The sequence below is a fragment of the Phoca vitulina genome, unplaced genomic scaffold, assembly GCF_004348235.1.
Source record: "Phoca vitulina isolate PV1807 unplaced genomic scaffold, GSC_HSeal_1.0 scaffold67, whole genome shotgun sequence".
Lineage (NCBI taxonomy): Eukaryota > Metazoa > Chordata > Mammalia > Carnivora > Phocidae > Phoca > Phoca vitulina.
In genome coordinates, this window is record NW_022589770.1 from 7,876,863 (window position 1) to 7,897,955 (window position 21,093).

The following is a 21,093-nucleotide window of genomic DNA, read 5'->3' on the forward strand; positions in this document are numbered from 1 at the left end:
AGGCATAGCAGGTACATACCTCAATATCATAAAAGCTGTCTATAAAAAACCCACAGCTAATATCACTCTCAATGGGGAAAAACTGAGAGCTTTTCGCCTAAGGTCAGGAACGCGGCAGGGATGTCCGCTATCACCACTGCTATTCAACATAGTATTAGAAGTCCTAGCCACAGCAATCAGACAACAAAAAGAAATCAAAGACATCCAAATTGACAAAGAAGAAGTCAAACTCTCACTGTTTGCAGATGATATGATACTTTATGTGGAAAACCCAAAAGACTCTACCCCCAAACTGCTAGAACTCATACAGGAATTCAGTAAAGTGGCAGGATATGAAATCAATGCACAGAAGTCAGTGGCATTCCTATCACCAACAACAAGACAGAAGAAAGAGAAATTAAGGAGTCGATCCCATTTTCAATTGCACCCAAAACCATAAGATACCTAGGAATAAATCTAACCAAAGAGGTAAAGAATCTGTACTCAGAAAACTATAAAATACTCATGAAAGTAATTGAGGAAGACACAAAGAAATGGAAAAACGTTCCATGCTCATGGATTGGAAGAACAAATATTGTGACAATGTCAATGCTACCTAGAGCAATCTACACATTCAATGCAATCCCTATCAAAATACCATCCACTTTCTTCAAAGAAATGGAACAAATAATCCTCAGATTTGTATGGAACCAGAAAAGACCCCGATTAGCCAGAGGAGTGTTGAAAAAGAAAAGCAAAGCTGGCGGCATCACAATTCCGGACTTCCAGCTCTATTACAAAGCTGTCATCATCAAGACAGTATGGTACTGGCACAAAAACTGACACATAGATCCATGGAACAGAATAGAGAGCCCAGAAATGGACCCTCAACTCTATGGTCAACTAATCTTTGACAAAACAGGAAAGAATGTCCAATGGAAAAAAGACAGTCTGTTCAACAAATGGTGTTGGGAAAATTGGACAGCCACATGCAGAAGAATGAAACTGGACCATTTCTTTACACCACATACAAAAATAGACTCTAAATGGTTGAAAGACCCAAATGTGAGACAGGAGTCCATCAAAATCCTAAAGGAGAACACAGGCAGCAACCTCTTCGACCTCAGCTGCAGCAACTTCTTCCTAGAAACATCGCCAAAGGCAAAGGAAGCAAGGGCAAAAATGAACTATTGGGACTTCATCAAGATAAAAAGCTTTTGCACAGCAAAAGAAACAGTCAACAAAACCAAAAGACAACTGACAGAATGGGAGAAGATATTTGCAAATGACATATCAGATCAAGGGCTAGTATCCAAAATCTATAAAGAACTTCTTAAACTCAACACCCAAAGAACAAATAATCCTATGAAGTAATGGGCGGAAGACATGAACAGACATTTTTCCAAGGAAGACATCCATATGGCCAACAGACACATGAGAAAGTGCTCAACATCGCTCGGCATCAGGGAAATCCAGATCAAAACCTCAATGAGATACCACCTCACACCAGTCAGAATGGCTAAAATTAACAAGTCAGGAAACGACAGATGTTGGTGGGGATGCAGAGAAAGGGGAACCCTCCTACACTGTTGGTGGGAATGCAAGCTGGTGCAACCACTCTGGAAAACAGTATGGAGGTTCCTCAAAAAGTTGAAAATAGAGCTACCCTATGACCCAGCAATTGCACTACTGGGTACTTACTCCAAAGATACAAGTAGGGATCCAAAGGGGTACGTGCACCCCGATGTTTATAGCAGCAATGTCCACAATAGCCAAACTGTGGAAAGAGCCAAGATGTCCATCAATGGATGAATGGATAAAGAAGTGGTATATATATACAATGGAATATTATGCAGCCATCAAAAGGAATGAGATCTTGCCATTTGCAACGACGTGGTTGGAACTGGAGGGTGTTATGCTCAGCAAAATAAGTCAATCAGAGAAAGACATGTATCATATGACTTCACTGATATGAGGAATTCTTAATCTCAGGAAAGAAACTGAGGGTTGCTGGAGTGGCGTGGGGGTGGGAGGGATGGGGTGATAGACATTGATAGACATTGGGGAAGGTATGTGCTATGGTGAGTGCTGTGAATTGTGTAAGACTGTTGAATCACAGATCTGTACCTCTGAAGCAAATAATGCAATATATGTTAAGAAAAAAAAAAAAACAAGATAGCAGGAGGGGAAGAATGAAGGCGGGGAATTCGGAGGGGGAGACGAACCATAAGAGACGATGGACTCTGAAAAACAAACTAAGGGTTCTAGAGGGGAGGGTGGTGGGAGGATGGGTTAGCCTGGTGATGGGTACTAAAGAGGGCACGTTCTGCATGGAGCACGGGGTGTTACGCACAAACCTTGAATCATGGAACACTACATCAAAAACTAATGATGTAATGTGTGGTGATTAACATAACAATAAAAAATTTAAAAAAAAGACTAATATCCAACACATATAAAAAACTCATAAAATTCGATAGCAAAAAAGAAAAAAAAAAACAAGTAATCTGATTAAAAAATGGGTAGAGGAAGTAGATAGACATTTTTCCAAAGAAGACATGCTGATGGCCAACAGATACATGAAAAGATACTCAATATCACTAACCATCAGGGAAATTCAAATCAAAACCACAATGTCAGCATGGCCATTATCAAAAAGGCAAACAATAAGAAATGTTGATAAGGGTGTCGAAAAAGGGAACCTGGTACACTATTGGTGAGAATTTAAATTGGTGCAACCACTACGGGAAATAGTATGGAGTTTCCTCAGAAAACTGAAAATGGAAACACCATGTGATTCAACAGTTCCACTTCTGTGTATCTGTTTGAAGAAAAAGAAAACACTAACTTGAAAAGATATATGCAACCCCCATGTTCATTGGGGCATTATTTATAATAGCCAAGATATGGAAACCACCTAAGTGACCATATATGGATGGAAAGAAATCATATTTTATATTTATATTTATATTTATTTTATTTTTTCCAGCCATTAAAAAGGATGAAATCTTGCCATTTGTGATAACACAGACCTTGAAGACATTATGCTGAGTGAATTAAGTCAGAGAAAGACATTTATTATATGGTCTCTCTCATATATGGTATCTTTAAAAAAAACAGTTAACAGATACAAAGAACAGATTGGTGGTTGCCATTGACAACAGGTTACGGTGAAGTGGGTGAAGTGACTCAAAAGTAAAAAGAAAACACTAGGATGAAATCCCAACTGCTCAGTGGGAAACTATGATCTCTGTCCTCATCTGCTGCATCTTCCCCCTGCCACTTGCCCACCCAGCCTCATTAAAAAAAAAAAAAAAAAAAAAAAGGGAAAAAAAAAGAAGAAAAAGAAATACAGTGGATGAAAGGGTATATGCAAAATGTGTAGAAGGGAGATTTCTAACATGCTTCTCAAAATTTCTGTTTTCTATTGTATATACTAATTTTCCCTCCCCTTGTGTGTGGGTTGGACCTGTGAACATATTCACAGGCATAACTCAGAGATACTGTGGGTTCATTTCCAGACCATCATAATAAAGTGGATATTGCAGTAAAGTAAGTTAAATGAATTTTTCGGTTTCCCAGCGCATATAAAAGTTACGCTTACACTATAGTCTATTAAGTGTTCAATAGCGTCATGTCCAAAAAAATATAAGTTCCTTAATTAAAAAATACTTTATTACTAAAACATGCTAATCATCATCTGGGCTTCCAACAAGCCATAACCACTAATTACAGTTCACTGTAACAAATATAATAATAATGAAAATGTATGAAATAGTTTGAGAATTACCAAATATGATACAGAGACAGGAAATGAGCAAATGCTGTTGAAAAAATGGTGCGAATTGATTTGTTCAATGCAGGGTTGCCAAAAAGTTCAATTTGTAAAAAAAAATAGTATTTATGAAGTGCAATAAAATGAGGTATGCCTGTACATTACATGACAAAAAAGAATTTTGTAAATTGAATCAAGGTCCCTATCAGTTACTTCTAGGTTAATCAAAAAGGAGAGATTATCCTGGTGGGCCTGATCTAATCACATGATCTCTCTAAAAGAGGTTCCAGGCTCTCCTGGAATTTAGACTCGAGGAGGCAGATGTTCTCTCTTTGCTGTTGTCTATAAAAGCAAGGTGCTATGGATCTACAGCCTATCGGTAATGATTTTTGCCAGCAACCTGATAGAATTTAGACTTGAATGCTTCTCTAATCAGGCTTCCAGATTAAAATGCAATCGGCTGCACCAGCTTGCATTCCCACCAACAGTGTAGGAGGGTTCCCCTTTCTCCGCAACCTCACCAACATCTGTCATTTCCTGACTTGTTAATTTTAGCCATTCTGACTCAGATTTTAGCCAAATCTCACTGAGGTTTTGATTTGGATTTCTCTGATGCCGAGTGATGTTGAGCACTTTTTCATGTCTGTTAGCCATTTGGATGTCTTCTTTGCAGAAATGTCTGTTCACGTCTTCTGCCCACTTCTTGATTGGATTGTTTGTTGTTTGGGTGTTGAGTTTGATAAGTTCTTTATAGATTTTGGATACTAGCCCTTTATCTGATATGTCATTTGCAAATATCTTCTCCCATTCTGTCGGTTGTCTTTTGGTTTTGTTGACTGTTTCCTTTGCTGTGCAAAAGCTTTTTATCTTGATGAAGTCCCAATAGTTCATTTTTGCCCTTGCTTCCCTTGCCTTTGGCGATGTTTCTAAGAAGAAGTTGCTGCGGCTGAGGTCGGAGAGGTTGCTGCCTGTGTTCTCCTTTAGGATTTTGATGGACTCCTGTCTCACATTTACGTCTTTCATCCATTTTGAGTCTATTTTTGTGTGTGGTATAAGGAAATGGTCCAGTTTCATTCTTCTGCATGTGGCTGTCCAATTTTCCCAACACCATTTGTTGAAGAGACAGTCTTTTTTCCATTGGACATTCTTTCCTGCTTTTTCGAAGATTAGTTGACCATAGAGTTGAGGGTCCATTTCTGGGCTCTCCATTCTGTTCCACTGATCTATGTGTCTGTTTTTGTGCCAGTACCATACTGTCTCGATGATGACAGCTTTGTAATAGAGCTGGAAGTCCGGAATTGTGATGCCACCAGCTTTGCTTTTCTTTTTCAACATTCCTCTGGCTATTCGGGGTCTTTTCTGGTTCTATACAAATTTGGGGATTATTTGTTCCAGTTCTGTGAAAAAAGTTGATGGTATTTTGATGGGGATTGCATTGAATGTGTAGATTGCTCTAGGTAGACTAGACATTGGAGGTTCCTCAAAAAGTTCAAAATAGAGCTACTGTATGACCCAGCAATTTCACTACTGAGTATTTATCCCAAAGATACAAATGTAGTGATTAGAAGGGGCACCTGCACCCCAATGTTTATAGCAGCAATGTCCATAATAGCCAAACTATGGAAAGAGTCCAGATGTCCATCGACAGATGAATGGATAAAGAAGATGTGGAATTTATGTACAATAGAATATTACACAGATATCAAAAAAAATGAAATCTTGCCAAATGCAATGATGTGGATGGAACTAGAGGGTACTATGCTAAGTGAAATATGTCAATCAGAGAAAGACATGTATCATATGATCTCACTGATATGTGGAATTTAAGAAACAAGGCAGAGGATCATAGGGGAAGAGAGGAAAAAATGAAACAAGACAAAACCAGAGAGGAGATAAACCATAAAAGACTCTTAATCTTAGGAAACAAACTGAGGGTTGCTGGAGGTGAAAAGGGCAGAGGAATGGGGTAATGAGGTGATGGACATTGTGGAGGGTATGCGTTGTAATGAGTACAGGGTATTATATAAGACTGATGAATCACAGAACTGTACCCCTGAAACAAATAATACACTATATGTTAATTAATTGAATTTAAAATTAAGAAAAAAAAAAGAAATTAAAAAAAGAATAATGCAATCTGGCTAACATGTTGGTTTCATCCTCCTGGGAACCCAAACAGAGAACTCAGCTAAGCCATGCCTACATCTCTGACCTAAAGAAGCTATAACATAATCAGTGTTGTTTCCAGTCACTAGGACTAGCAATCTGTTATACAGCAATAGAAAATAAACACAGCAAGCAATTTCTTACTAATGTAAATCAGTTGTGCGTATGTGGAGAAATATTGCCTGCTAAATTAAAATTTTACTTCCAAAACTTTTTAGATAATTTATACTTGCACAGTTATTATTTGGTATTGTTATTTTTCTTAACTTTAACTTTTTTGGTTACGTAATTTTTGTTACTATTTCAGCTGACACAAAGGAGTAATGGTTGGGGGAAAGAAAGCAAAATATGCCATTTACAGTCAGTACTGAACGTTTCAGCAATCTGTGCCTGGAGAGATAATGCACTTTTTAGTTGACCATTATCTAAACAATAACATTGACATGTGATAAGAACTACCTCAGAATATAGACACAAGGTTCCTTAAGGCCCTTGCAAAGCATTATGGAATATTATTTAGACATTATCAAAATTTCATTTGATTTTCAGATGATTTTCACATTTGTGTTTAATGGTATGTATGTGATAATGTACATAATTAATTATACAGTTTAAAATAGTCCCAATGTGTTACGATGTCTTCATATCAATTTTGAAAATCTTTCTGAATCCTTGCTAATTTTTCATTACAAAATTTAATTTAGTTATTATATATTTTAATTGTGTGATTTTTTTTTCTGAAGAATTATGTATATAGAATTAGGGGTATAAATTTTCAGAAATTAGGAATATTATCTAAAAATAAATTTTTTTCAGAAATATCCACTAGATACTGACACACAGGTATGAGCCACGGTTTGACATTGTGCCTTTTTCTTTTTTTCTTCCTGTTCTAAATAACTTGTAAATATATTTAAAGTCATAATTTTAATTTTTATTCTTTTCCATGTATCTAGCTAGTAGGTTATATAAATTAAATGAGGAAACATTATTTATGGAAAGGAATCCAAACTTACCTACACCTTTCCATATGATTGCAGAGGAAATTTTAGGGCAGCAAAGGGTCCCACACCATTTCCTTAACACGATTGGTTGGCCTCCTGTATTAATTACCTCTTTTTTCCTTTATGCCAGAATTGTATTGATCTAATCTTCGATTCTCTCTCAGGGGCTCCTGAACTCATTCTTGATTCTGTCAAGCCATCTTCAATCTGTGTAATTGGTCCCTGTGTGGTTGTAGGTGGATAAACCCACTGTAGGAAGTTCCAAGTACTTTTCACCCTTCTTCAGGGACTTGTAGTCATGTTAAGACTTTCTTACATTCTGTCATGTTCATGCTGCATTAGATAACTAATATTTTTCCAGGTCAAATTTGAAAAGAAACACTTACTTTATTATTGAAGCAAATGAAAATATTCATGTGCATTATTGTTGTTATCACTTTACAGAAAAAGCAAGAGACCAAGAGGGAGAATGTGGATGTTGCTAACATTTGAAATATGTAATGAAAACCCAATAATAAACAAAAACTCTTGGAAATCTGTGTAGAATATAACTGGTAAATTATGTAGTTCACCATATTTATTAGAAGTTTAATCAATATGATTTTATAACATAGTCATGTGGTTATAATTTATTTGACAAGCTGTATTAGAATCTGACTCTTGTTCCTGACTCCAAGTGACTAATACTTTGGACAGATTAATTTCTCTCACTGAGAATATCTGAACTCACAGCCCAGGTCATCTATTTATACAAGGGGCAATTAAACCTGAGAGTCAGCATAAGGACATGCTTTCTGTTTCGAAATTCAGTTAATCATTTTAGTAACAAGAATACCGATTGACCAAATAACATTTGTTGGCTGACAACCAACAGTGCTCAGTGAGGAAGAGTTTTGTTGCTTCTGCAGCTGTTGTTGTATTTTACTAACGTTCTCTGTTTGCCCCTGAACTCCAGAGCCAAAAATCGTGTAATAAGGTGCGAGGAATTTGAACATACATAGTTAGAACCCTCGGGGGAAAAAACTGTCAATACGGAGATAGTTCAAAGATCAACCTGCTCTGAAGAAGCAGTTTTCTTAGGAAAATTACATGTTGGCTTCAATGTACCTCACCTTATGGCAGGAGGAAAAAAATCAAACGCTCCTTTTATTCATAAGGGTTCACATTCAAAACTCTAGTCCTTTGACTGAACTAAATTGTCCCGAGGCATAAACTTAGTGGATACTATAAAATCAGAATATTTTTAAATCTAATTTCTTGAGAAGAGTAAAACATTGTATATATTATATATACATGCTCAAATGATACAAAGGTACCATCCAGATCTTGGCATAATGGCTTTCTTTTTTAATTCCCTGCACTAATCACTTATAAATATATTTAGAGACAATCTCAATTTTCATCCTCTTGATTATATCTGGCTAGAAGATCACTTTGTAAATTGAGTAAAGAAACAGCTTATTAATGCAAACCTGAAGATTTTCATTCTACTTAGAAGTGACCTATTCTGGTCTTTGTGAAGCTGAAGACTTTGGTTTGGAAAACTTCCCACAAATGTTATTCTCAGAATTATTTAATATAAAGCCCGAGAAGCCTCTTTAGACCTTTTGCTGACTTGAGTACTTTCAATTAGAGAACTTCAGGGACTAGCAAGGTTTGATCTTGGCTGCAATAGTGCTGATCTGTGTGGGAATGTACGTTCATGTGTATGTGAGGTGCAGGAAGGTGTGTATAAACTGTTGTGGTTTGGTTCTGCTTGATAGGGGTGGTGGTGGTATGGCAGTGAGAGGCTGTAAGCCATTCATTCTGTCTTTTCGGTTTCTTTCTTGTACACCAGAAAAAAAGGTGTTCTTTCTGAAAAAAGTATTTTTATAATTATTTTTGAGCTTTGAAAAGCTGTTAAAAATGATGTTGCAAATCAATTAATAATATCTTAATAGGAGATTGTGGTATCCTTGTTGACATTCCTATTACTTAAAAACATCTAATTAGTCAATAACTTATTGTTTGTTCTTATACTTTGTAAAGTAAAATTGTCACTGTCTATAGAGTATAAACAAATGAAAATACATTCACTATAGCAGTTTGTCTCAGATGGTGGATACACTATAACAAAATAGCAAGATTTGCAGTGAGCCAAACTTGGATTGCGTCAATGTTCCCACAAACATTAATTACGTAGCTTTGGGCAATTTATTTAATTCTGTGATCTTCGGTGTTTTCATTTGAAAATTTGGCATAATAGTAATAAGATCACATAAATCCTTACGATAGAGTGTTTTAAACATAGCAGTTAAATGGAAGCTATTACTTTGAATTTGGATCTGCAAATGCATTGCCTTTTTCTTCTTTTAATATTTATTTGTATTGATAGTACGTAGGTAAATATGATTGAATAAACTATGTAGTTGTTATATGTTGATATAGCCGACTGGGAAAAAAATGGAAAAGTGTTCTTAAAATATCAACACTCTTTTAGGAAAAAAAGAGTGTCAAAATATAGAAAGGAAATCTTCCAGCAATGTTATCTGTAGGACAATTTTTATATTTTCAAATTGCTAACCAAATTAAATCAAATTCTTTCAGAGTACAAGTGTGAAATTTTTGTAGGCATTTGTGTTTACTTAGGTAACTTCAATTAGCATTCTTATTTGTAAAATGTGTGTGCTGAAGGCATCTTCTTTGGTTTTATATATAAGAAATTATTATATTAATTAAATTGTATCACCCCCAAATTCATAAAGGTAATAATTCACATCAACTGATTATTGTAAGTCAGAGGAAATCTCACCCATTCTTCTCTAGTTTAATCCCCTGCAGTTATTTCATCTGAACTCCAAAAGTCCTTAAGGGCTAAATTTATTCATAATTGGTTTTGAAATTGTTTAACAATTGATACTGAACAAGTAGGCCTTAACCATTTCCTCAACTTGAGAAACCTTAGGCAGGCTGTCTTGCCTCTAGGTCCTGACTTCCCTCTCACATTGATCCTTAAAGAACCGGATGGCCTGACCACCGAGGTTCCTCTTCCTCGCTTTTCCTAGAACATTTACTTTTAAGAAAACGTGGCAGGTTACATCTTTCTAAAGCTCTTGCCGGTTTTACCTCCTAGGCCTGTCTTTCTCAAGGACCCGGGATCAACTTCTTTGAAAATAGATCAAAGGAAATAAAGACCGGGAGACAGTTTATGTGGGAGGGTAGGATCCTAACCGAGGTGGGTTCCTTGCTCCAAGTTGTACACAATGTCCTATCATGAAGGAATGAGAAAATTTACTTTTTCTCTGGCTTTGGCTAGTTGGCAAACACAGTAGGCCTATCATGCTTCTCACCCCAGCTCTTAAAAACTCTCTTGTGTTTCAAAGCACTGGGTTCAGAGTTCATTCTGGTCTCTCGTCCCTGTTGTGTTGAATAGCGTTTGCCTCTGAACATTGACCGGTGCATTTTTTTCTTTGGAAATGTCTATTTCATTTAGTTTTAACTTCCATATTATAAAATATGTGAAGAGTGATAGAACTATCTTCAGTGAAGACCACTTAAATAAAATTTGCATAAATAATTTTATTTATATTGGTGTGCCTTTAATGAAAAACAGGACAAAAAGGATGGTGAGTAAAAAATGCAAGATATTCCCAAAAGTGGTTGAAAGTAAATCATACAATAACAAAGAACTAAGAGTTAAAATATTTATAAAATACAAATTTTGTATGTGTTCACAAGACTGTTTTTTATATAATTAGCAAAATTTAGAAACCATTTTAGTATCTAGTATTGAGCTATTATCTATACATATTAGCTATTATCATTTTATAGAGAGGGACTTCAGACTTTAAATGAAGCACAAGCTCTGTTTTTTAAAGGGGGCATCTTATAAAAGGTTTATAGTTTTGTTTTCAGACCAACAGCAGGACTGTAATGAGGATCTGATGAGGCTGTGAGAGAGAAATTGGTCCTCTCTCTGTATCTTGGCTCTGACTGACCCTGAGGCCTAAATTTTAGACTACTTAGAATAAACAACTATATTGTGAATCTGCATCATTCTCCACTTATGTGGAGATGTGGTACTTAAAAATGAGTCCCCTTTCCTTGTCACTTTTGGGTATGGCTGAGCAGACAACTTGGGCTATATTAGAACATAATTTGTACAAAAATTTATACAAATAGGGGCACCTGGGTGGCTCAGTCAGTTAAGCGTCTGCCTTCGGCTCAGGTCATGATCCCAGAGTCCTGGGATCGAGCCCCGCATCGGGCTCCCTGCTCAGCAGGAAGCCTGCTTCTCCCTCTCCCACTCCCCCTGCTTGTGTTCCTGCTCTCGCTATCTCTCTCTCTGTCAAATAAATAAATAAAATCTTTAAAAAAATTATACAAATAATAAAACTGGAGATAACACAATCAAAAGACATTAGCTGTCATTTAATATATTTGATGCATAGCTATTAAAATTTAATTTTCAGGTATTTGAGGCTTTCCCTTGATATTGCTTTCTTTTTAAAAACTTTGTCTAATTGTCATTTATTTTATTTTATTTTTTTGCAGCTTTATTGAGACATAATTGACATGTAATGCTGCATATGTTTAAAGGGCACAAAATGTTGATTTGATACATTTATAAACTGCAAAATCATTACTACCATCTCTATTAGCTCACACCTCCATCCTATTAAATAATTATCATTTCTTTTGGGGATGAGAACATTTAAGATGTACTCTCAGCAAATTTCAAGTATATAATAAAGTATTAATAACTATAAACACTGTACTATAAAGTCCCCAGAATTTGTTAATCTTATATGAAGTTTGTACACTTTGACCATTATCTCCCCATTTCCCCAACCCCCTTAAGCTTTCTAATTTAACTCTGACATAGAACATTCTTTATAATTTTAAATCCATTTACATTATATTAAGACTTGTTTTATGACCCCGCATGTGGTCTGTCCTATTAACTGTAGCACGCACAATTGAAAATAATGTATATTCTGCAGTTCTAGGTTGTAGTGTTCTACAAATGTCAGTTAGATTCAGCTGGTTGATTCAGAGCTTCTGTGTCTTTACTGATATTTTATCTAAGTGTTATATCAAATACCGAGGCAGAGATCTTAACTAATAGTGTATTTGTGGAACCTATTTCTCCCCTAATGCTCTCAATTTTCTTCATGTGTTTTTAGGCAGTCGTTAAATGTGTATGCATTTATAATTGTCATGTCTTCCAGATGAATTGTTTCTTTAATCATTATGTGAGATCTTTTTTTCCCCCCTCTGGCAATCAGATTTGTCCTGAAATCAACTGATAATGAAATCATTAGCTCAAGTTTTTTCATGTTTACTGTTTTCATGGTGTATATTTGTCCATCCAGTTGTTTTCAGCCTATTTGTGTCTTATTAAAATTTTTCTTCTAAAAGCAGCATATGATAGGGCATGATTTTTAGACATACTATCAATATACTTTTTTAACTAGAGGGCTCAGGGTATTAACATTTGATGTAATGATTAATATGGTTGGAATAGATCTATCAACTTATCATTTGTTCTTTGTTCCCTTCCTTGTTGTTCCTCTGTCTCCCTGCGCATGCCCTCTTTTAGATTATTTGTTGTTGTTTTTATTTAATTTAAGTTTATCTTGATTTTTTGGCTATATTTCAGATGTGTGTGTGTGTGCTTGCTCTAGGGATTGTGTTATAACACAAACTTTCACGGTTAACTTAGAACTAATATTGCTAAACTTAAAATGTAAAAACATTTACATTTATAGATACCTTTAATATCCTCTCCAATGACCTTTATGCTAGAGGAATGATATATATATTACACCTGCATATATTCAGAATCATACAATGTTATAATATTTACTGTAAGAAATCACATATATTTTAAAGAATTTAACAGGCAATCATTTTTTGATAAATATTTTCCTCAAGTATTTAGCATTCCTCTTATTATATTGTTTCATCCTCACAGATCTGTATTTCCATCTGGTGTCATTTCTCTTCTGTCTGAAGGACTTACCATTTCCTGTAGAGCAGTTATGCTCTCACCAAATTTTCTTAGTTTCCCTTCATGTTAGAATGCTTTATCCTTGAAGGATATTTTTACTGGTCATTTTTCTCTACCTCAGTTCTTTTCCCTTTTGTTCTAGTACTCCAAGGACACATTTGACAGATCTTCAGGTAATACTTTGCTCTGGCTGCCTGCATCTGAGTTCATTTTATTGCAATTGTTTTTTTTTTTTCTCTTTTCTTCAGATTATATCATTTCTGTGGACTTGTCTTCAAGTTTGCTGTACATTTGTTCTGATATCTATATCTGCTATGGAACACCAAGCATCCTAGATAGATAGATAGGTAGATAGAGATATATAGACAGATTTTTTTTTTAATTTCAGAAATTGTAATTTTCAGTTCTAAATTTTCCTTCTGGTTCCTTTTTAAAGTTTCTATTTCTCTACTGTACTGAGTAATCCAATAACTTCAAGTGTGTCTTTCTTTGCTTTATGTAGCTGAATTATAATAACTAATTTAAAATATTATTTGATAATTTCCATATTTGCATCATCTGTTTTAGTCATTTTGGGCTGTTAGAAGATAGAGTCATCAACTGGGTTATTTAAAGAAACATTTGTTTCTCATGGTTCTGGAGGATGAGAATTGCACCTTTCAGGTGCCAGCATATTTAGTGTCTGGTGAGAGCCCACTTCCTGGTTTATGGAAGGTCATCTTCACCTGTGGTCTCATAAGGTGGAGAGAGAGAGCAGAAGCAAGGTCGCTTATGACTCTTAAAGGACACTAATCCCATTGATGAAGGTGATACCTTGGTAACCTCATTTAATTCTAATTACCTTCAACAGACCCACCTTCTAAAATCATCATAATTGGGATAGGATTTAAACATAAGAATTTTAGAGGGACACATTAGCCAACAGCAACATCTCCTAATTGTCTTTTTCTTGAGAACGGGTCACATTTTCCTAAATTATTGTATGTTGAGTAATTTGGGGTTATTTACTGGATATTTTGAATATTAGGTTGTGTAGACTCTGCGTCCAGTTATAATCTTTTATGTATTTATTTATTTGACACAGAGAGAGAGAGCACATAAGCAGGCCCGCTAAGCAGAGAGCTGGACATGGAATTCAATCCATAGACCCTCGGATCATGACCTGAGCGGACTGAGCCGCCCAGGCGCACCCAGTTATACTCTTCTAATGAATTTCGGTTTTGTTTTAGTAAGCTATCCAATTAGTTTCAGACTGTAAATTTTGTCTCGTGTACAGCAGTTCAAATTATACATTGTCCTTTATTGTCTTTGCTACACTGTTAGCAAACTAACTACAGGTTAGTCTGAACAGTGCTTCAAATCTCAATTCAGCTATCAATGCTTCTGTTATGCTGACTTAGGTTTATTCAACCTGTGTGTAGTTCAGGGGTGAATAAACTGCCGTAACCATCTTTGTGTAGGTTTTTGTGTGGGTGTACATTTTAAACACATTTGGGTAAGTACCAAGAAGTGTGATTATTGGCTCATGTAGAAAGAATATGCTCAGTTTTCTACAAAACTGCCAAACTATCTTCCAAAGAGGCTGTACCATTTTGCATTCCCACCAGCAAATATAATGGAAGTTCCTGTTGCTCCACATCCTTGCCAGCATTTGGTATTGTCAGTGCTTTAGTTTTGGTCATTCTTTTTTTATCTTTTTTTTTTTATTATGTTCAATTAGCCAACATGTAATGGTATCTCATTGTTCTTTTAATTTTCACTTCCTCAATGGCATATGATGAGCATCTTTTCATATGCTTATTTGCCATTTGCCTATCTTCCTTGGTAAGATGTCTGTTCAGGACTTTTGCCCATTTTTTAATTGGGTTTAATTTTCTTATTGTTGAGTCTGCCTCTTTTTTATAATTATCTTTCCCTGAACTCATTCCCACTCCCCTTAAAAATGGAAGATAAGCTTACATTTTATAATCATTTCAGAAAACTACCTTATTGATGTACTGAAATTAGTAGCATAAGTGTTGAAACCCAGAAGAAAAATAAAGGTTTCAAATCATCATAATTATCTAACCACTCTATTCATGCGTCTTTGAAGTAAGTGCAAAATACATTCCAATTAAGATGTGCTGCAAGCCCTAGAATATTCATTATTTTAAAAGAGACAAAAGCAAACATAATGAATTTTATTAGTAATAGTTAGAAATTTATTTCCTTTTTTATCCTGCTTTGCCCAAATAGATTTTCTTTTTTTAATTTTTCAGTTTTATTTAATTTTTTTAAGATTTTGTTTTAATTCCAGTTAGTTAACATACAGTGTTATATTGGTTTCAGGTATATAATATAGTGATTCAACAATTTCTCACATCACCCAGTGCTCATCACGACAAATGCCCTCCATAGACCCCCATCACCTATTTAACCCAAACTCCCACTCCCCTCTGATAACCATCATTTTGTTCTCTATAATTAAGAGACTGTTTCTTGGTTTCTCTCTCTCTCGTTTTTCCTTTTGCTCATTTGTTTTGTTTCTTAAATTAAATCAGAGGAGCATAAATATGCTATTTGTGTTTCTCTGATTGATTATTTCCTTTAGCATTATACTCTTTAGTTCCATCCATGTTGTTGCAAATGGAAAGATTTCATTTTTTATGGCTGAATACTATTCCATTTTACACACACACACACACACACACACACACACACACACACATCCTCTTTATCCATCAATGGATACTTGGGCTGCTTCCATATCTTGGTTAGTGTAAATAATGCTACTACAAACATAGGGGTGCATCTATCACTTTGAATTAGTGTTTTAGTATTTTGGTAAATACCCGGTAGTGTGATTGTTGGATCATAGAGTGGTTATATTTTTAACTTTTTGAGGAACTTCCAAGTGTTTTCCAGAGTGGCTACACCAGTTTGCATTCCCACTAATAGTGTATGAGTGTTCCTCTTTCTCTATATCCTCTTGTATTTTTGATTTTAGCTATTCTGACAGGTGTGAGGTGATATCTCATTGTAGTTTTGATTTGCATTTCCCTGAAGGTAAGTGATGATGAACATCTTTTCATATGTCATTGGCCATCTGGATGTCTTCTGTATTCTGAAAACTATAAAACACTGATGAGAGAGATTGAAGACAACACAAAGAAATTGAAAGATATTCCATGCTCATGGGTTGGAAGAACGAATATTATTAAAATGTCTATACTACCCAGAGTAATCTACACATGAATGCAATCCTTATCAAAATACCACCAGCATTTTTTATAGAACTAGAACAGTCCTAAAGTTTGTATGGAACCACAAAAGACCCTGAATGGCCAAAACAATGTTGAAAAAGAAAAGCAAAACTGGTGGCATCAGAACTCTGGACTTCAAATTATATTACAACACAGTAGTAATCAAGATAGTATGATACTGGCACCAAAAACACACACTTAGATCAATAGAACAGAATGGAAAACCCAGATATAAACCCACAACTATATGGTCTATTAATCTTCAACAAAGCAGGAAAGAATAGCCAATAAGAAAAGGGCAGTCTCTTCAAAAAATGGTGTTGGGAAAACTGGAGAGCAACATGCAAAGGAAAGAAACTAGACCATTTTCTTACAGTATACACAAAAATAAATTCAAAATGGATGAAAGACCTAAATGTGAGACCTAAAACCATAAAAATCCTAGACGAGAACACAGGCAGTAACCTCTTTAACATTGGTCATAACAACATTTTTCTAGATATGTCTCCTGAGACAAGGGAAACAAACAAACAAAAAAACTATTGGGACTACATCAAAATGAAAGGTTCTGTACAGTGAAGGAAACAATCAGGGGTGCCTGGGTGGCTCAGTCGGTTGGGTGTCTGCCTTCGGCTCAGGTCGTGATCCCAGGTTCCTGGGATCGAGCCCAGCATTGGACTCCTTGTTCTGCAGGGAGTGCTCTTCTCCCTCTCCTCCCCTCTTGTACTCTCTCACTGTCTCTCCTTTTCTCTCTCTCAAATAAATAAATAAATAAATAATGTTTAAAAAACAACCTAAAAGGCAATGTACAGAATGGGAGAAGATATCTATAAATGACATATCCGATAAAGGGTTAGTATTCAAAATATATAAAGAACTTATAAAACTCAACACCCAAAAACAAAACAAATAACCCAATTAAAAAATGGGCAGAAGACATGAACAGACATTTCTCCAAAGAAGACATCCATACGCACTAATAGATATTCTTTTGAGTGATGCAGTAAAGCAATAAGAAAGAAAACAATTCATTTATTTTTATTTATGCCAAATTTTAATCCTGTCTCTCTTGCTCAAAATCTCTAAGCCTCAGTTTGCTCATTTTTAAAGATGGAAATAATAAGTTTGTCTCCTGTTAGATTCATGTGTAGATTAAAATAAGACAACATTTTTAATGGTCTGTCTGCCACTTAGTAATATATAATAAATGTTAACTGGCCTAACCATTAGAATAATTGTATATGTGATTTGAATAAAACCTTAAAAAACTAGATTCCACTATGATTGATCCACTTCCACATGCTTAAACTTCTTTTGTTTTCTATTACAGCACTAACTAAAAGGACACTGCTGTGTAACTCTGAAACATTTGTTTCTAAGGTTCTTTTCCTCAGGTGAAAATGACATTTGTTTTTTTTTTTTTTTTTTTTTTTTAAACTTTTTTTTTTTTTTAATTTTTTATTTATTTGACAGAGAGAGAGCGAGCTAGAGAGGGAACACAAGCAGGGGGAGTGGGAGAGGGAGAAGCAGGCTCCTGGCCGAGCACGGAGCCCGATGTGGGGCTCAATCCCAGGACCCTGGGATCATGACCTGAGCCGAAGGCAGACGCTTAACGACTGAGCCACCCAGGCGCCCCGAAAATGACATTTGTTTGACGTGTTCAGAGCATCTCTGAATATATTTGAGGCTCCAACCGCCTTTAGATTTCCCTTCCCTTTATTTCTCTTTGGGAGGATATAAATTGATCATGTTGCCTTGAACAAATTGGACTGGGGACACTTTCATTTGGTTCAGAGATTACATTATATTTCGGAATTGGAGAGGACCCAGAGGTTTTCCTGCTTGTTATTTTTGGCGTGCGTTATATTATGCTCGTCAGCTCTCTCTGAGCACATGTGCACGTTGATTAAAACAGCAAAATGATTAAAGCAATACATCAAGCGACAATCTCCAAACAACTTGAAAACCCCAAAGAACTTCCTTTCCTAAGCTAGACAAGTACAAACATTTAGTATTCATTTTACAGTGTTAGCAAGAAAATTTGAAAAACTTAGGAAGTATAGTTTCACATGGCCAAGGTTGATACTCAGTGAGCTATTTGAGAAATAGCTAATTTGTTTCTTTTTCATTAAGAGTGATGTTCACATAAATTGGGTACAAGTCCCCACCACAATTCCTAAAATTTTCATTACTAGATTTATTTCATGATCCTATATAGTAATAAATAGCTTAGGGCTTATTAGGATTAAAAAAGATAAAAAGAAAAAGCAAAAAAAGCCCCACAATTTCTTATCAAAATGGTTAATAGTTATAACAACATACGTAAATTTTATACATTATAATTATCTTCATATTTAGAAAAATAAAAATACATTAAAGAACATTTTTAAAAATACTTTCATATTTATAGTAATATTCTACAGTATATATTCAAAAATGTATAATACCACAGAATAAAAGGAAAATAAATAAAAACAAAGCATCGGGGCACCTGGGTGGCTCAGTCGTTAAGCGTCTGCCTTCGGCTCAGGTCATGATCCCAGGATCCTGGGATCGAGCCCCGCATCGGGCTCCCTGCTCAGCAGGGATCCTGCTTCTCCGTCTCGCTCTGCCTCTCCCATACGCTTGTTCTCTCTCTCAATAAAATCTTAAAAAAAAAATAAATAAATAATAAAAATAAAAACAAAGCGTCAAGCTACTGATAAATGTTACTAGTAATTAATTTAAAATGAAGTTATATTGAAGAGAGCAAGCCTGATTTTGGACACAAAAGGTAGATTTCGATGGGAAACTTCATTCTATAATCATTTCTCAAAGTAAAAAAATTCCTTGAAACAAACATTATCTAGAGTGGATGTATCAAACTGCTTTGAGTAGAATATTTAAAGTGCTCAAGAAAGCTTTGATGATCTGATTACCTTGATGATCTATGATCCGGAATGTGCCCCTGGATGGGACGATAGGTATTGGTTACTGGGCATCTAGGGATAGGAAAGAAGGTATTTAGTGACTGGGGAAGAATTTCAGTAATGCTTCAGCATATGTGAGCAAAAAATAAAATAATACTTTTTAATGTTTGCTGCATATACTCCTGAGCAAATAAAAAATAAAAATAAATGAAGAGGTATCAAATAATCTTGCATAGGAAGCTAAAGGTCATGTTAATTTTAATAACAGACTGAAGGTAACTATCATCACTCTCAAAATCACTTAGCCTTCTTCTTTTATGACAATTACCTCCTGACCATAGGTTCTTTCTATTCTGCTTGCAATATGCTAAGTCTCTGCCTGGCTGGCTGCATCTTGTCTATCTCAGCTTCTCGTTTTATTTTCATCATTCAGCTTTTACTATTAATCTTTTCTTTTTTTACAGATCTGTTTATTTTTTATCTCCCTTCCCTAGAATATAAGCTCACTGAAAAAAGGGTCTTAAGGCAATCACTCTCTCACCAGTGCCTAGGACAGTGTTAAGCACAAAGCAAATGATTAATATGCTTTCTTTTTAATGGCTGACTTATGGGGTATTTTTGTGTGGAACAAACTTTATCAATGAAAATACCTGGCCCTCTTGGGGGCAGTGTTGATTAAAAAGCTGATAGAACAACTTGTTTATGTAAATATATGATAAGATTTCTTCTTATAGCTGGAAGAAATTAAGTCCATCTTCCACTAAACACCCCCAATTCATAAAAAGAAAACAAATATTCCTACAATCCCAGTTTATTATTTTCAGAAAACATTATGCACTTGTTTGTGTTCATGGCTTGCTTTGTCATGTTCCCTGGCTCAGGAATGTCCTTCAACCTTCTCTACCTCTATCCAAATGCTCTTTCTCATTGGGGTGTCAACTCTAAAGGCATCTCCACATGGAAGCTTCTGTAACCACTTCAATCAAAATTAATGACATGACTTTCTCTTCACCTCCCTGCAATATAATAATACACTGCTTGAATTATAGCTAGCAAGGCCTTTACTCTGACTTATGCTTTAATTTTTTACATGGAAAATTTCTCTCTTATATAGCAAGCTAATTAAGAAAAGGAACAGCATTATTTCTCTTTGCATCATTGACTATACCTAGCAAAGTAGCCTATACTTACTACAGTGTCTTGAATTAATAAAACTAATGAAAGTAAACTCAGGTGAATTTAGGAGTTCTTTTCAAAGTCCTGTGAAAAATAACTAGAAAATGAACAAGCTTTTCTAAATAGTATCTTCTGACAAATACGGAAAAAATGTCTTGCAATTATATTTATAATAGATCTTGTCTTAGTCTAAATTTTCAGATACAGTTGTGGTAGGGGTGGAGTAGAAAACAATCTATAATGAGGAGGCAAAAATGAAGGGTCTTTTTTTACAGTATAAATGGAATAAAACTGATAAAATCTATATTGAGGACAATTTGACAATATGCATCAAAGTTTTTAAAATGGGCATTCTCTATGTCTAAGCAGTCCTATTCTAGAAATTTAACTTAAAGTGATAAAGAGAAAAATATGCACAAAACTGTAGCCATAATAAGTTCATCATTAAATTGTGTATATTATTGAAATTTGGCAAACCAAATTTCGCAAAATAAGGATTTGGTTAGAAACACCATGTTGTATCAGAACATGGGTGATGAAGCCAAACTGCTTAACTAAAATTGGGCTTGATCACTTACTGTCTGTGATCTTGGACAAATCACTTAACAAAGCTTTCTATGCTTGTTTCCTTGATTGTAAAATACAGATAGGAACAGTGCTCATCATACAGGACTGTTGTGAGAATTAAATGTACTAATAGCGATATAGTAGAGCAATGCTTGCTTTATTGTACAAGCTAAACATTAAGCTAAGCTAAATATTCTATATATACATGGAAGTAAATTTTACAAAAATGTTAGTAGTGGCTATCACTAAATTGTGGGTTTATAGATTCCTACTTCTTATTTAT